We start from the raw sequence: 18729 nt of genomic DNA, 5'->3' as shown, positions 1-18729 counted from the left end.
ACTCATAGGTCCTAACTATTATGGATGAGGTGATAGATTCTAGTGCGTTATAGATTCCAGTACGTTGTTCCGTCCCCGTAGGATGGAACATGCGTAGGATCTTTTAGGGGCTCGGCCCCCACATCATCGCGTATTAGATGTACTTTATCAGGGCGGTATCTACTATTGCGTCGTTGTTGGTCGGGTACAACATGATAGGGCTCTTATGACGGTCATGATTGAGCGACAGAGACCGGAGACCCACCTATTTCATCTCTGCACTGGTGAGACCACTATCACGCTTGAGGATGTGGATGTCATATATGGTCTACAGGTAGATGGACGCCCATTATACATTGAGGAGCCTCAACAACTCAGATCATATTGGCAGGAGTTGACTAGGCTCACTGATTTCGTGTCGGGGGAACGTGATTTCTGGGGACAGACTCGGGTGTCGATGGTTGCCCTCTATACTCACTTGCGCCTCATAGACATCCAGCATCCTATTACAGAGGACACCTCAGGTGGAGGTCGATCGTCGTGCCCGTCTATACTTACTCATCATATTCGGGGGCATCTTCGTCCCGAACATATCGGGTTCCCATGTGAGCTTACCGTATTTGCTATATATAGAAAATTTGGGCAAGTTGGGATGTTATAGTTGGGGAGTTGCTGTTCTGGTTTACCTGTAACGATCACTATGTCGAGCGTCTGTGGGTGAGCATGCGGATGTCGGCGAATTTCACGCGCTCATCCAGGCAATATATTTAAGTGTGTGTAATTTTATTCTAAATATAGCTTTTTGAAACGAAGACTAATAAAATATTTTTTAATAACCATTTCAGATATAGACGGGAGGCGTAATCCGAGATGTGGATACGCACCACAGACTTCTTCCGTTCAGGGATGAGCTAGATCGTACGACGACGGATATAGTAGGTTATTATCTTATTTTGATTTTTACTATTTTTATTTTATATTGTTTAATAATTCATTTTTTTACTACTTTTTATATAAAGTCCGTATGATCAGATTTTGGATCAGTTGCCTGCTTTTTGTAGGGCTGGTGAGCACACGTGGAGGTCGCGGTGTCTGTTGATACACATGAATATCGTTGAGGATCATGCACCCCACGGTGGTCGTGGTCGTGCTCGTGGAGGCGGTGGTGGTAGAGGTAGGGGTGTCAGAAGTGGTAGGGCTAAAGGGGCTGGTGGCCGAGGTGGTGGAGCTAGAAGGGCTAGTGGCCGAGGTGGCAGGGACATAGGGGTGGGGCTAAAGACGCTGGTGGCCGAGGGGATGGTGGAAGAGGTGGTGGCGGTGGAGGCTTCCGTCAGATGATCCTGACAAGCATGCTATCGTTCCCGCTCCAGCCCAGCAGCATCCGTCGACTTCAGAGTGCTTGTCGACTTCTTACCGACCGTCGACACCTCTATATACGCCGGCGGAGCTATTTTCAGAGCACCTAGAGTGACCATCATTAGAGGTATACCATGTGCAACCGCTAGTTTGTCATCCACACGGTGAGTGGCTCGTTCGTGATCGGTAAGGTGGCTGGGAGCTGGAGTACGACTACACATTCCTAAACTTCGACAGCTGGAGCCAAGATGTAAGTATTTGAAATAATTATTTTAATAAATTAAAATACTTATACTAATTATTATATAATTTTTCATTTCTTAGGATTCAGCTCCAGCTCCGGCACCATCTATATCTCCGACTTTTGGGCTCGCTCAGGAGCCCACTTGGGAGACTGCTGAGGAGCCCTCTCATCGTCCATCTCAGGAGCCCGTCAACACGCAGGTTTGATTTTTTACAAAAAGATAATGTATTAATTAAATCTAAATTATAATTAGGTTCATCCTTTTTAATTTTTTATATGTTATTTCAGGTTTAGTTTAGAATAAACCTAAACTAAATTGTTTATATGTTATTTCAGGTTCATTCGTCTGCGCTTGTGGACCCGTCTCCTGCTAAGATTGGCCCATCTCCTGATGTTGATGAGGTTCTGGCCATACAAAACCTACTCTTGTCCATAAGAAGCATATTATTGTCAAGGGTGCAGGAAACGGAAGGAAGGATGATCATGACATACAACATCCTATTACTAAGAGGAAAAAGGGGGATGAAGATGATAGTGAAGGTGGTGGGGATCGCCTTAGGCCTAGGGTTACTCTAAAGGCTCCCACATGTGGGACCTAAGGAAGAAGGAGGATGGAGATTGTTTATATGTAAATAAATTGTACATTTTATGTTAATATTATTTTTTTACTGGTATTAGTCTTAATGATAATTAGTTATCTTAGTCTTATTATCGTTTATTAATAACTCGTGCGACGTCCTAAATTAATTATGAAAAAAATCTCGACATATTCGAAATAAAGTAATGCTTGACTAACTAATAAAACGCTTAAATCAAAACCTTTTAAAATAAAACACTTAAACCTAAAGATAATAAGTTTCCAAACAAGCAAAACTTACTTCGGGACACTTTACAACAATTAAAACGACGATCCAAACGTTTATGTATACTTTATTAGAGTTTTGATTTAAGCGTTTTATTATTTAGTCAAGGCATTGATTCTTACCAGTAAAAAATCACATTATTTTTCCTAGAAAAAGATATCAGGTTCTATATAAAATATTGATATTCCGGCATTTTGAAGCATGACTAATCTTTGGTCAAAGTATGGAAAAAAATGAAATTTCAAAACTTTGAAATTACACAAAGTATTGTGAAAATGAAAATAACCCCTATTGCGCACAAAATTATTGTGCAATAGGACTTAACTGTAACCGTCATGGTTAAGTCCTATTGCGCACTAATTTAGTGCACAAAAGGTAATTTTATAACCTTTTTTTTTTTTTGGAATTATTTTGGTCCAAAAGCGCAAAAACTAGGTCATTTAAGTTGCGGACTCAATGTATTTGAGAGTGATTCTTCTTTATTAGAGGACTTTGCAGTTAGAATTTATTTAAGATTCTAATGTGATTTTTCGTTTTTTTTTTTTTAATCACGTTTGAGATGAGAATATTCCAACGTCTATGTGGACTTTTTTCCTTTTTCTTTTCCAAGAGAACTTTTTTTGTGGCTTAACAGTTTTATCATCTATCAACTTTAGTGCCCGTGGCCCACTAAAGATAGTTGAAAATATATAGCTTGAGAGCAAATTAAATATGTTGTATAATGTGATAGTTCTAAGTAAAGGTGTCAATCGGTTCATTGTAACCGGTTTTAACCGGTAACCGGACCGGTTAAACCGGAACCGGAACCGGAACCGGTATAACCGGTTAACCGGTTCCGGTTAACCGGATATTAGTTAACCGGTCCTGTTCCAAATTTTTTTTAACCGGAACCGGACCGGTTAAAATTAAAAAAAAATAAAAAAAAATATAGTATATAAGTATATATATAAGTATATATAGTATATATACTATATATAAGTATATAAGTATATATAGTATATATATAGTATTAAGTTATACATATATATAAGTATATGTAAGTTATACATATATATGTGTACGAAAAGCACTATTTTGTATTGCTGACTTGCTGTTAGGCTGTTAGTCAGTAAATATTTAAACTTTAATTATAAAGTTGTATAACATATGTAAATATACCTACAATATACAAATAAATACTATAATATATATATATATAATACAAAAAACAAAAAAAACAAAAAATTTTAACCAATCCAAACCGGACCGGTTCCGGTTTGGACTTTAAAACCGGTTAACCGGAACCGTTTAAACCGGAACCGGCCGGTTTCCTAACCGGTTCCCGGTCCGGTTCCGGTTGGAACCGGTTGACAGGTCTAGTTCTAAGCCATGAAATATTATTTTTCCCGAAAGGCAAAGCAGCATATCAATTTGCTTCTTGTTGTTTGAGGGCAGAATAGTTCAAAGCCTAATATGTTGTGTCGGCCTCAAAGTCTTTAGTACGTGCACACGGTATATTTGAGGAACGCCAACGCAAATCATGTCTTCATATGACTGGTCGGCCAGAGCATTGGCCATGAATTTACGAGCCTGTTTAGATGGGCTTATGTCTATAAGCTGCAACAACTTATAAGCTAAAAAATTATGTTGGGTAGTCTAACTTTTTTTTTTTGGCTTACAAGTTGTTTTCAGCTTATAAGCTGCTTTAGATAAGTTAAGTCAAATGAGCCCAATTATTTTTTTGAGCTTTAAGCACAAAATGACTTTAAGCTGGCCAGCCAAACACTCAAAAAAACTGAAAACAGCTTATAAGCAACTTATAAGCCAATCCAAACGGACTCTACATTATTAGAAAATTGTGGCTTGTAGACGACTCTTTGTTAAAGAACTTAGTCAAGTCTTAGTCATTCCTTTTACTGATACTATAGTGATCCTGAAATGGTTGAAAATTTATTTCAATAAATAAGAATATGACCCTTTACTTAACTGCTCTTCTATGAGTTATTGTGGCATATGTAGTCACACTAAATGGTATAACAATTCTTATCGTTCCTTGATCCCATTTCTAAAATGGATGGAGAGGAGTGAACTTGAATTACGCCTAAATGGGGGTGGTACAAAAAGTCGAGTAAGGGGACAACATAGAAGATTATGCTGTCAGAGGACAATTACCAATACTGATTATGATTCTGAAACCTCAGGCTTAATATTCTGAGGGTGGTAAAAAAAATCCTTTCGGGGATAAAGAACTTAGTGAAGGGAGGAGGGGAAAATAAAATACGAGGTTCTAAAAAAATTGTAATGGACCCTAAGAATCGTGATAAAAGTTTGGGTCACTTTGTCCATATTGAGGGATTCTCTCCTAGAGTACTCGGGCGAACATTGGATAATATTCATCATGAGTATGGTCTAAGTTAGTCCCTTTGTGTATATATACTTTGGCGCTTGAAGCCAAGTGGGAGGAGAGAAAGGATATAGAAGCTAAGCTTAAAAAATCTTGAATTTTAAAGACATGTCCTATGCCTCATTTTTTAAAATGTTTTTTTTAAAATCAACCTTCTCCTATAGACAAGCTAGCTAAGACTTTGGCCAAAAGAGTTGTATTTTTTTTTTTTTAATGAATATGTGTTGTTTATCTTTTTTTGTTACATTTTCTACTCAATGATATGTATAATAGAGTATATGTAAGAGGATGAGACTTAAAGAATCTGTGTGATTCTAGTCACAAATGTAATTTGATACATACCAAGAAATGACTTTCATTTTTGACTAATCATTTGGATAGTAGATGATGATCGGAAATTAAATTAGCTTTTGATCCTACACTAAATGTGAAGTCATTATGGGAATTGATTTGCTTGAGTGTGTATATCACATACATAATTGATGAGTCTTACTTGCATGATTGTCTCTCATATCAGTCTATGACTTCAAAAAAATATAATTGTTGATCTGAAGTAGGGTTCTATATAAAATATTGAAGTTTCAGGGTCTCGAAGCATGATTAATCTATGATCAAAGTACGCTAAAAAGTGTAATGAAAGAGGGGTTAACCAAAAGAAAAAGAAAAAAGAAAAAAAAAACCTTTAGCGCAGTAATTTACTATGCCAAAGCACTTAACGGTGTCATCACAATTAAGTGCTTTAGCACAGTAAATTACTGCGCTACGCTAAAGACAATTTTATAACATTTTTTTTATTGAAATATTTTGGTTCAAAAATATTATTTTGGGTCATTTTGATTCCGGACTCAGATTAGTAAACGGTTGTATGAAATGGCTATTACTGGGACGTGGATGGTAAGAAAAAATAACAAATGCACAGTTATAGTCAGAAAATGTACTGTTGGTGGGCCCCTTGATGCAGGAAAACTCAGACCCTTAGCAGGTTTGAAATGGGAAAATGCATTCATGCAGCGAGATGTACAATACTCTTAAAGAGTTGAAATTACAGAATGCCAAAAATAACCCGTGTAAGCAAGCTAGCATGTCACGGACAGCACTGGCCGCTGTGCACCTGGTCTCTTTTATATTATTCCCCTTCAATTTATGTGAACTTATTTTTTTTTATTTCGTGCCAAAATAAATGATATTTTTTCTAATTTGAAAAAAAAATTCACTTTATGAAAAGATTTACAGCCATACAAATATTCAAGACTTAGTTTGAACCACAAGTTTCAAAAGTGTTCACTCTTTCTTAAATGCCGTGCCCAGTCAAATGGGTTTACATAAATTGAAACGAAGGGAATATATTAGTAACTAGTTGCATGAGGATGGGGTGCTACGAAAGTATTAAATTTAATTTTAAAAAAATATCACTTATGTTATATTTTTTAATTTGCATAATTAATTTAATCTATTGACACGTGTACCATTATCTTATTGGTAAGTCTTTATAATTATTAGAGTTTTTCAGTCACATAATTAAATAATTTATAAAAAGTGAATTATTTATGAGGAAGGAAGTTTGGAATGAGAATTAGCAAATACAAAAAAAATACAAGATTTGATATTCACTAAAGAAGCAAAACTTTGGAGGTTTAAAACAAATAAAAGGTGTGTTGAGCTAGGGGTGCTTATTGGTTTGTTTATCGATTTACGGTTTACAGACACGCTTAATCGATAGCCAAATCAATTAGACATTTGTTATCTGTTTTAATCAGTTTAGGTCCTTAATCAGAGGTTTCGGGTTCGAGCTTTGGGTACGGAAAAATTCTTGTTAGGGGGCGCTTCTCCTGAATGGGTCTTATGCGGCGCGAATCTTAATTTAGTAGGATTTCAATACGGATATCGAATACCGAATGAAAAAAAAATAAAAAAAAATAAGGGGACAACTGTTTTTTTTATGTGTCATTTATGAATTAGGCTAGTACATGGCTAAACTTTCAGTTCAAATATTTAATGAATGGTCCTTATAAATAAGATCCAATAAGATCCCCTTCTAAATAATATTGGTCACCCATCTAATAACACTAGTGATCATGCAGACTACATGTTTCTCCCATTTCAACATTCAATCGATTGCACGGGCGTCACCTCGCCCTACAACCACTATAATCCATCGCAAAATAACCTCATCGCGGAGGTTATCTCCAGTCTACGCGGTGGCTTCACCCACAACTCCTCCATCACGTCCCCAGGTTACTCACTCAATGCCACCAGAAAAATTGGAAGTCTTCAAGTCTTTAGAATCTTGGGTTTCCGAAAGTGTCCTCCCCCTTCGTCAGCCTGTAGAGAAATGTTGGCAGCCCATTGAGTTTCTCCCTGACCCATCTCAAGGGCCTGATAAATTCGAGGAAGAGATCCTGTCCCTAAGGCAACGAGTTTTAGGGCTTTCAGATGAGTACTTTGTGATGCTTGTGGGTAATATGCTAACTGAGGATGCTTTGCCCACTTACCAGACCGTATTAAATACATGGGAGGGAGCACGCGATGAGACTGGGTCCAGCCCATGTCCATGGGCAATTTGGATTCGGGCATGGACAGCTGAGGAGAATCGACATGGCGATTTATTACGGACTTATATTTATCTTTCCGGGAGAGTGGATATGTTGATGATTGAGAAGACACTACAATACTTGATTGGAGCTGGAATGGTAAGGATTGTTCTGAGCATTTTCATAAAATTATTTAGTTAAATAGTGTACAGTTTTTTATATTATCAGGTGATGATGACCCGTAACACGAGATAATTTAGTGAGGTTTATGAAGTTATCCCAGATGTAATTAACTTATTCTGGAATGTGGTGTCATATTCCAGATCAAAATATAAAAGTTCAAGTGAGATTTACTTTTAGTTAACTAGGCTAAAGTTGATGACTTTTAAAGGATCAAAGAAAAGTGTTTTTTCTATGATAAACTTTAAGTTGGATGAATTTGATTGTCATAGAAAAATGGCTTTTGTCTTATAAACTTTAAATTTGAATGACGTTTATGTCACATAACATAGAAAAGTAACTTTTATGTGATATATTCAAAGTTAAATAACCACTGGTCAAATTTACTCCTCTATTGAGATTAAGGCGATGTTTGAACTATAAGTTCTTCACCTTACCACTTTTATTGAAAATCATCCAAATTTATTGAAATGTAATTATTTGACCGTGTAAATAAGTAGTTTTTGAGTTTGAAAATATTAGTCTTGTTGGAAAAATCATACAAGAAGCAATTGCATGCAACTCTTTTTTCATAAATATTTTATATATGATAAATATAAGTTGCTCGTCATGAATCTTTGCGTCTTAGGATAATGGAACAGAGAACAATCCGTATTTGGGCTTTGTGTACGTATCATTTCAAGAGCGAGCGACGTTTTCATCGCATGGAAATATGTCTAGGCTAGCTAAAGAGGGCGGAGACCCCATGCTAGCACGTATATGTGGAACCATTGCAGCAGACGAGAAGCGTCACGAGAATGCCTACACAAGAATTATTGAGAAATTAAGTGGACCCAAATGATACTATGCTAGCCATTGCGAAGATGATGAAGAAGAAAATCATAATGCCAATGCATCTCATGTATGATGGGCAAGATCCTAATTGTTTAACCTTAAAATGGAGAACAATTAACTTTATGCGTGATGCCAAAGATATGTGGCTTAATTCAATTGGAGATTAAATTGCGAGATAAGCCAATAAGTAAATAAAGAAGCAGATTTGACCAAATATTAATTATGTCTGGCCTCGGGTATAGAATCTGAGGTCGATACCCTCTCCCGAGTACTTACACGATGAATAATGAAGATAAACTTAGGAACAAATAGGCATGGACTCAAATAATTCTTATTGTTTTATGATATGAACTCTTTCTTTCTTTCCGTTGCCAACCGCCCACAATGGATGGGAACCTCCTCTTTATATAGTAGAGGAGTCCCAACCCTCTATAATTCTGAATAAAGGAAATAAATCTGGTGACAGCTGTTGCCGAGATCGATGCCGAAATATCCGATTAAGAGCGGATATTTCGGTCTTCTCCTTATGGTAGTTAACCGCCCTTTCTTTAATGCCTAATCCCAGATCGAGCTCAAAGCCTCGTTCCCGATGAGCCGGTCATATCGTGCCCGAGCATAACCATGACAACGGGAAACCAAGCATGTCTGTATCCTCGGTTTTACGCGTATATAGATAGACCCCTCATTGCCCGAGGTAAAATTATTTACGGCGGGAAATGGACCCAAATAAAGCTGAACAGCCGCCTCCAATTACCTACAACAAGACCTTCCAGTCAAAATCTTACTCTGCCCGATGCTAGGTCATCATTACCCAGCCGCCAAATCCTTTTGGGAGACCTCCTTGTGTCAGAGTCCTTGATACGCTACAGGACTTCTTGATTCTCTTTCTATATAAAGCCCATGTATTCTTCCTTTTTCATGCATCTGCACTTCTTCAAATCTCACTTTGCTCCTCCTCAAAAACATTACTGCGATTCCCGAATTGAGCTCATAGTACTCCTCGTATTTTCAATCTTCCTTCATCAGGGCGTGACTATTTACTGTTACCTTCCACGAATATGGCTCACATCCCATTATTGACTCAAGGTGAAGATCAACCTTCGTTCACGCCATCAACGGGAGCCGCTGGTTCTGATAGGGAGCTAGAATCTCTTGTTGCTGGTATTCTGCCGTCAGGTCTTATCTATACGAATGACTGTAAAATTCTTCACCATTTTGATTCGGTGGAGAACTTTGAATCTTGTATTGATGATGGCACCATTACCGTAGTCAGGGAAGATTGCAACTTAGGCGCAGATGTTGACGTCCGCCTTGTTGGGGATGGTGTGAAAACAAATCACTACATTGTCGGTTACTCGTTGTCATACACGTATCCTTTTTCCATAGGGTTCATTCTCTTTGTTCATCGAGTGATCGAGGACTTCTGTCATCGGTATCGGATATGTATCGGGCAGATCGCCCCACAGGTTTAGAGACTTGTGTATTGTATTGAGAAGTTGGCTAATGTGGCCGGAGTCACCTTCACCCTTGACCATTTGCTTTACATATATATACCTCGGGTGATCCGAGGGGGAATTGTTCATATGGTTCCCAGGGGAAGTCGAAGCCTGATCGACCCCAAAGACGATTATGACCGAGGGTGGCTTTATTGTTTTGTAATGATACGCACATCTCAAATTCACCGTCCATCGTCTGCCGATTTTCCTGAAGTGTGGAACCCTTCACCAAATTCAATTAAACCCGAGCTTGTTACGACTATTTTTGAATAGGTGATTGCCCTTCTTCGAGCTTCTCGTAGCATAGGCCGTTCTTGGAGAAGGATGGCACCCGAAGGGTGGAAAGGCAAAGACCACAGTAATTTCTTAATTTGATCATTTTGACCCTCATTTCCCTGTATTATGTCTTAACCCAATATATTTGATTTTCAGGACTTCAGACGAGGAGGGCTTCCATGGGAAAGTTGATAGCCGAGGATGTTGTTCGGGGAAGAAGAGCATCTGCGCCACCGAAGGCACCTGGGCGCAAAGAGACTGGAAGCTTTCCAGTTAGGTATTCGAGGGCTGGATCTCGGGTTCGAACCCGTCATATCATGGAGACCCATCGAGAAATGCCTTTTGGCGAAACTCGGCCAACAATAGTGCTTGATGAAAAAGATCTACCGGGGCTAAATATCCCCGGTTCATCCGCCTCTGGTGCAAGTCATAGGGATATCTAATCGGTATCACGCGTGATCGCCACATCTCGTGGAATAGGCTAAAGATCTCAACCTTCGACTTGCTAGGTCAGTTATGGGTGTTGCTGTTTTACTTTTGTTTTCCAATTAGTAGCCATAGAGTAGGGCTTCTCCCGTTTTTCCTGTTATACTGATGTATCCGACATAGTCGAAATTTTGTGGAATAGAACAACCTTTAATGGGACTTTGCGAATTGGTTTTTATTGGACTTGATTGAGAATTCCATGTGTGTTGTTTGTACCTGAATCTTTGTATATGTCCTTGCAATATTTCGATCAATAATAAATTGTTCTATAATTCACAAAAATTTGAAATGTTTTTCTACCGGTTGACATGTTAGAACATTTTATTTTTAAAACTTGACCGTAATTGGTTCGAGACCACATCTTTTGGAACAATAAGAAAGCTTTATTTGATCATAGTGGTATTCGTGTGAGAGCCCGACCTAGGTCTCATCGGAAGGCCGACCTGCTTAAGTACGATCTGTTGATCGAGTGATCGTCCCGGTTCCTTCTTGCGTACGCTTCCCATGGTTAGATAAGATCAAGGTCACATCCGTCTGACATCGGCACGGGTCGAGACCCTATTGGCTCTGAAGACGGTTACGAAAGGCAAACCGTCTCAGCCCCACTCTATAAAAGCAAGTTTTCCCTTTCATTTTTCACTTTCTGACTTTTACCAAAGAGAGTTTTAGCTTCGTGTGCTTTGGATACGTTGATCCTCATATCTTCAAACCTTCATACCTTCATATCTTCATGTCTTCATATCTCCTTATCAGTCTTCTACCCAATCTTCAAACCTTAATTCAAACCTTCTTATTTTTATACTTCCGAAATGACGAGCAAATCTTCAAAGGCCAAAACCAGTGAGACCTCCTCGGCTCCAAAATCGGAGCCAATACTGACTGACTTCATTCATCAAGACTGCTCGATCATCCGGGATTTCAAGGTCGAGAAACCCTGTCAACAAGAGGACCGAGGTGTCGAAATATCAATCTATTTGTGCACGATACCCCAGAATAAACTCAAGCAGGTTAAGGCAGATTGCGAGTGGAAGGGTAAGGAGGTCGTTATTCCCGATCAGAGTGAAGCTATAACGACCTACGTGGAAGGGTATTTAAGCGTTTATACCTATCTTTTCACATTTAGCGTGCTCGATCCAGTGGTAGTGGATTTTTACAAACAGTATGACATTACCCTCAGTCAGATTCATCCGTCATTTTGGAGGATCGTTGTGCTCCTTCGCTATTTCACTGCAAACGTGAATATTCCATTCACGGTGCACCATGTACTCCGGCTATATAGTCCCCGTGTTTTTAGATGGGGCATGATTATACTCTCAAAACGAGCCGGAAAAGCACCCTTCTCTGGTCTGGACGAAGATAGGGACCGAGGCTGGCAGGGCAGATTTATCCAAATCAGGATAACAGATCTGATTCCCGCTAACAAGTTGCCGTTTCCCGAGAGATGGAACCCAAACCGTACGTAACTTAACTTTGGTACGATATGACCATATGCCTGTACTTTCACTGAACCTTTGATTTGCTTGTGTGTATATAGCACTTTCCCGAACTCTCGGTGCAGTTCGTAGCCTTGATTAATGGATCGGGAAAATCTGTTCCCAACTTACTTATGCCGACCGCACCTGGAGGCGTTTGTCCTAGTCCTGGTGGGAGGCCGGAACCCACGCTAAGTCCTTTCCTTAGAGCGTTGTCCTGTCTTCCCTGCGTGCCACGCTATGTTAGATAAGTAAGGACTGTTCTTCTTTTCGCTTCACAGGTCTATCAAAGGCCACCAGAATTCGGGGCCAGGAAGCTGCCGAGGCCTCTACCGACGAGCAAGATATCGAAGCTCCTGATCAGGGAGACAAAGATGAAACTAGGAAAAGATCGAGGCTCACCATCAAAGAGACCTCTTCGGAAGATGTCTCGGCTCGGAATCTGGACGTCGAGGTTGTCGGTCAACTATCGGATCATTCCGATGATGACGACCAGGTGTTAGGCGGGCATCGTCTTGTGGACGAGCTCCTTGAGCAAGATCTGACCGGTACTGTTGCGATTACTCCACTATTGGTGGGAAGCTCAAGTCAAATTCTAGTGGGTTCGAGGGATGTCTCGAGGCCGACGGACATAGGGAGATCAGTCCGAAGGTCGGGACATCTATAGACCCTACGACAGAGCACAGTCCTATTCGAAGTTTTGAAAGGCTGCCAGCCACAGCCGCTGGATCGAAGGCAGCTTCCTCGGTACCGGGCTCAAAGGTACTTAACATTCCGCCTTTGTATGGTATTGGTTCTGTCCTTCCGATACAAGTTGTAGCCTCTTCTGAAATAATAATTTGCATACAAGATTTTTTGCCCCCGTTGGTGGATATTCCCGCCGATATTGAAAAAGCTAAAGGCAAGATGATCGAGGAAGGGGCAACCGGTCATGAGGGTTATGAAATACCCGCTCCGAGTATGTCGGGTTTCGAGCATTGTCCATTTCCGTAGTCAACCGTTTCGGGGTTAATTCCGGTCCTAGGTTAGAGAAATTGTTTCTTGCCCTTAGTACCGACCAGAATCGGAAGAGGCTAATCACTTTCAAGGTGCCGGCCGATATGAACATGTTATCCGGGCCGGATTGGGTGGCCAGCTATCTGTACCCTCTGATGTCCCAAGAGGACCGTACGAAAATGGCCAAAGTCAGCGAATCGTGCCTTTTCAACAAAGCTCAGCAGGCATTGAACCGGGTAAGTCTTGTTCTCATGCTATTTTCACTTAGCTTTAATTTTATGCCTCATTTTAACAACCGTTCCTTTTTCCCTTATAGGCCTCCGTGCTTCATCATGCAAGCTTCCACCGGCTCAGGCACGAAGTGGGCCGGCTCAAGGAGGAGCTTAAAAGTAAAAATCAGGAGGTGGACGAGCTCATGAATCTGTATGAGCAGAAATTGATATATATCTCGTCTCTTCCTGACCTTTCTGTCCTTAAGTCGGATTTAGCAGCGGCTCGAAACGAAGCTGCCAAGGCTAAGCGGGAACGTGACTAGTTGGCAGAGAAGGTAAGGGCTTTCGAAGTTTACAATAGATCTTTAATAGCTGATGATAATGCCCTTCCTTCTCAGGCCCGAGGCATATGTTAGCCAGATTGATCAACTTCGGGCAGAGCTTGATGGGATCAAGCCCGAGCTTAATGCCCTCCAAGAAATGACCATCGGTGTTGTGGCCGAACGTAATGTTCTCAGATAGCAGCTTCGGGCGTCGATAGAACAAATAAACGGACTTAGCTCATCGCTTGCTGCGGCCGAAGCTTAACGAGATAGACTGAGTCGGGATATCACCGATCTGCAGGCTGAATATGTAAAGGATCTTGATCAGATCTCGGGCTATGATGATATGTTAGACCAGTATAAGGCCGACGTGATTGTTGCTGAGAAGGCCAGTACAAAACCAGCCGAGTACGTGCGGTGCTTATCCCGAAGAGAAACCCTCGAAGAAGTTCAAGCCATTGGAGTGGACTTTTCAGATCTGATCGTGGAGGCAAAATAGCTCGAAGCAGAAGCAAAGGCTGTATTCGACCTTGAGGATTCGGATATCGACCTTGAGTCAGCCGGGGAAGAAACTGAGGGATCGGGTGAAGATTAGGCTCGTGGGCCTTATGTCCCTTCTTTTTGTTTTTTTTAAGGCCACTAGTTCGAGCCTTTGTAAATCCACTTATATGTATGTATAAATGAAAAGAAAACTCTTCATTCGACCTATTCATCACCTTTTGCAAAGTACTCCTCGGTTCAATATTTGTCCGGTTTATGCCATCGTTTTAGCTTGCTTTATTGTTTCAGCCAGGATAAAATTCAAGTGGTACACTACTAAAAAAACAGCGTTTAGTGACGGACGTATTCCGTCGCTAATCAGCATATATCTGTTGCTAAACATGTGTTGCGACGGATTAGCGACGGAATGTCGTCTGTTACGATTTTGCGCGTTGCTAACCTATTAGCGACGGAAAATTGAAATCCGTAGCAAATTTAGCGACAGAGTAGCGACGTATGAGATCTGTTCCACATTATATCAACGGATTATTTTTGTTGCTATTGTTATGAATTCCGTGACTAATTTCATATTTCATTTCGTCGTTTTAGTAAATTAGCGACGAAAATCATTGTCGCTAATCCGTCGCAAAATATTGAATTATTTGTGCCTGCATTTAGCGACAATACAATATTTGTCCCTCTAGCAACGACCAAAATCCGTCGCAAATCTGTCACAAATATTTTTCTTCTATTTTTTTTTTAAATACACCTGTTGAAGCATACTAAATACAAATTAATAAATACCCTTAAAAATAACTGACATTCACATAAAATAATATTTATAAAAAAAGTTCAAAATAGATAGCGAAATCCCAATCGTTAAGTCCAAAACACCGACAACACCAAGCTATCAACTACCAAAAGAACCCACACATCCATCAAGTATTGTTAGTGCATAAGTTTGTTCTTTCCAATAAAAAGCAGATAACATAAAAAACTAATGCATGGGTGAAGGACTACGATCATCATCAGAAACTAAAGGATCAACATCGTCAACGTTAGCAGTAGTAGGAGGAGGCACTATGGGTGTCACAACTGATGGTTTGTCGACAGGAGTATTTGGATGATGTGATGGTGAAGAAATCACTCTGCGTGCCTTCTTAATAAATAAAGGAAGCAAGCGATCAGTCAGTGTAGGAATCAATCGCATCACTAACTCCTCCATATTTTCTGTAGGTGCTGATTGAGAAGTTGAAGGTGCTGCTGATGCTGAAGCATTAAAGGCAAAATTGACGCAAAGATTCGGCCTATAATAACTTTGTGCTTGAGATCCAAGACCATATATTCTTCTCTTCCTTGTTCCCCCAGCAGCTTCATAATATGCTTCACATTGATCAATATCAGACTGAGACTGTGATTTTTCCCGTAATATTTCTTGATATCTTTCCTGTAATAATTAGTGAAATTAAAACATCAAGAATACTAACCATTCAATTTTACCAAATAAAAAGAGAAATGAATTCCAAAGATAAGAGAGCAGATATTTATCCATTTTTTGTTGGTGTACAAGTTATACAGACTAACAGGCACAAGGTTGCTGAATGATTTGCTTAAACAAACTTAATTAATAGACTTAAGAATGATAAACGACGAACATCAATTAACTGCACAATTATGCTAAACACAGTCTTTATGCTCATCAGTTCATCAGTCTTAACAACATCCTAAGCCAGATTTCTATTCATTTATATCCAGGATTTCTTTCACATAAGTTAAGCAAAGGATCATGCTTCATGGTTCACATCTCACAATATCTTTAACTGCACCAGTAGGTTCAAATTTGACAGGAAATGAAGTTAACATGCTTATTTTTTCAATGTAAGACCCCAGACAAGCATCACAGGCTTCATAGGTTATTAGGAAAGTTCACAGATGCCACAAATTACATTTTAAAAGTCTTTTGAACCACTCTGCATACATTCTGGGACTGATCCACTTTCTAGTGGAAATGACCTGGGGCATTTTTGGTGGATAAAGGCATATTTCATTAAAACTGTGCTTTGGTTTGCTACTGTTGGTGTTACACTCCATAATAATCCGTGCTACTTGTATTAAAACAAGAAAGAATGAGTTAAGAAGGTTCAAGGAAAGTTAATCGAGTTAGTAAGAATATCGTTATATATATGGTTTCCTTAAGTATCCCAAGGTGACACGGTTACCTAAAGGATTTGAAATCGCGCTATGAGTATGTATATGAGGTAATGCGAGTGCCCTTTTAAAGTATTTGAGATTATTAGTAATGATATAGAAGATGGACAAAAGATATGAATATATTTTTGCGATTGGAGTTTCGTCGAAGCTTCGTAAGTTCTCTAGTTACGTTTAAGGTTATTGTGATTCTCCGGACCCTTCGAGACGTGTATGGATTGTTATGTATGTATATGAGTATGTATATGTATGTATAAGAGGTTACATGAGGGTTGGAAGAGGATTAGAAGTTAAACGAATCTGAACGAAATGAATCGGAACAACTTCAGTAAAATCTCGGACCAGATTTTTAGCCCATATTGTTGGAGGCATATCTCCTAGTATATGAGGAGTTTTAAGGTGTTTCAAAAGCCTAAAATGACGTTCATCGAGTCTAGTTTCCAACGCAACAAACCTCTTGTCAAAATTATATTTGGATAAGGACATATGGACGATACAATTTGGGCTGGCAGGGCTGCAAGTTTGGACCCGACCCAAACACTCATATTTCGGCCCATGAGGCCCATTAAACTCAATAGATAAGTCACCACTTTTCCCTATATCATTTCACACGACCAAAAACAGATCCAAGAACCCTTATTTTCTCTCCCAAACCCCCTTTCTAATTGAGCCATCATATAAGCTATATCCTAGACCCTTGACATGATATTAGTTAAAGAGAAGTTGTAACCTAAGTTTTCTTTGTGTTGTTGAGCAAGCAGCTGGAAAGAGGAACAAGATTCTTGAATATTATGATTTCTAAAGGTCTATGGTGATGTGAATTGGTCCTTGAGGGCAGCAAGGGTGGTCTTTAATTGAAGCCATTAAATTCAGAAAATTAAGGAGCCAATTTGCTAAGGTAAGAGTTGATCATTTTCTATATGTTTTAGGATGAATTTGCATGTGTTGTGGATGGTTTGAACGTGTTATAGTGTGTAGAAATGAAAGAGAATCATGAAATTATGTATCTTGATGTTGAAGCATGGTTGAAGTCACGAAATTATGTATCTTGATGTTGAAACATAGTAACATGAATTGTATGAATGTTGGAATGTTGTGGAATGTCGTTGGACTGTTTTTCTTAAAATTTAAATGAGCCGTGTGTTGTAGGCTTTAATGGAATCATGTTTAATCTTCTTATACATGTATTGGAAGTGGATTGAATGTGTTGTAGTATGGATAAATGGATGAAAATCATGAAGTTGTTGGAATGGTGTTGAAGCCGTGTAAGGGGACTGTTTTAGGGGAAATTATGGACTGTTTTGTGCCAAGTTTTGATTGTTGTTGTTATGGACATTGTGGTGTATTGTATGCATGTTGAATATGTGAATTGAGGTGTTAAAGAAACAAATCATGTTGAAGTATACAAGCAGTCCAAAACTGTGGACTGTTTTAAGGTTAGAAGTGAATTAGTGTATGTTGAATGTTGAATGTTGTTATGAACATATAGTGAAAGTGAAGTGCAATGATTCAAGTTGAAATTTAAATGATTTGGGGGCTGTTGTAAGAATAAAAATGATGCTAAAACAGTTCCAAGAATCGTGAAAGTAATGTTATTAAACGTGTTGTTGTCGTTGTAAGTTAAAACTGGAAAATTGCTAAGTGAAAATGGTATTGTGGTATGTGTTGTTTGGCCGTGAGTTTGGGACTGATTTGAATGATGTGCAAGCTGTCCAAAGTCCCCTAAGTCATGTTAAACAAGTTTGGATTGATATATGAAAGAATGATTAGCAATGTTAGCTTGTAGCACTAGTTGGTTTGAATGCGAACGAAACGTCGTCTAAATGTTAGAAAGGAATTGTTAACGTTAAAATACATATGGAATTCCCTCGTAGACTAATCATAGCTCTTGATATCTTGATATAGGATAAGTACCATTGGGAAGCAAGTACAAGTTATAATACGACTAAACGCTAAAGGTATGTAAAGCGCAACCCTTCTTTCTTTTGGCATGCCTTAGTTTTCAATAGGCTACATTACGAGCCTCGAGGAAATTCTAAATTCGAAATCCGAGTACATTATGATCCTTATATATATTCCTTGGCACTCTTATGTATGATTTGATGAAATATGAACCATTATGTCTTTGAAATAATCGCTTTCCGAACTTTGCATAAAAAGGTTTCACTTTAAAGAATTTCGTAATTTGTGAACGTCATATCTTTCACAGAAAGGCTCGGATTGCTTCAATATTTTTGTAGAAGTTTATATGGCATATAATGAGTATATTTTCCATAGGCGGGCCCGACTCGGGTCAATACCCGTCCGTGGGTCCCGCGACTTTCCTTTATGTAATTCGGACGACTTTTGAAAGAATTTGGTATGATTATCATTTCGAATTTCAAGTATGGTCAATTACTTATATTTAAGT

General features: G+C 39.1%; 1 pseudogene; it reads left to right on the top strand.

Annotated features, from left to right (window-relative positions):
* Positions 1–6900: 6900 nt before the first annotated feature.
* Positions 6901–18729, top strand: part of LOC132615647 (stearoyl-[acyl-carrier-protein] 9-desaturase 6, chloroplastic-like) — a 60563-nt pseudogene continuing 48734 nt past the window's right edge.

This window comes from Lycium barbarum, chromosome 1 (genome assembly GCF_019175385.1).
Source record: "Lycium barbarum isolate Lr01 chromosome 1, ASM1917538v2, whole genome shotgun sequence".
NCBI lineage: Eukaryota > Viridiplantae > Streptophyta > Magnoliopsida > Solanales > Solanaceae > Lycium > Lycium barbarum.
This window is presented reverse-complemented; position numbering and strand designations above follow the sequence as displayed.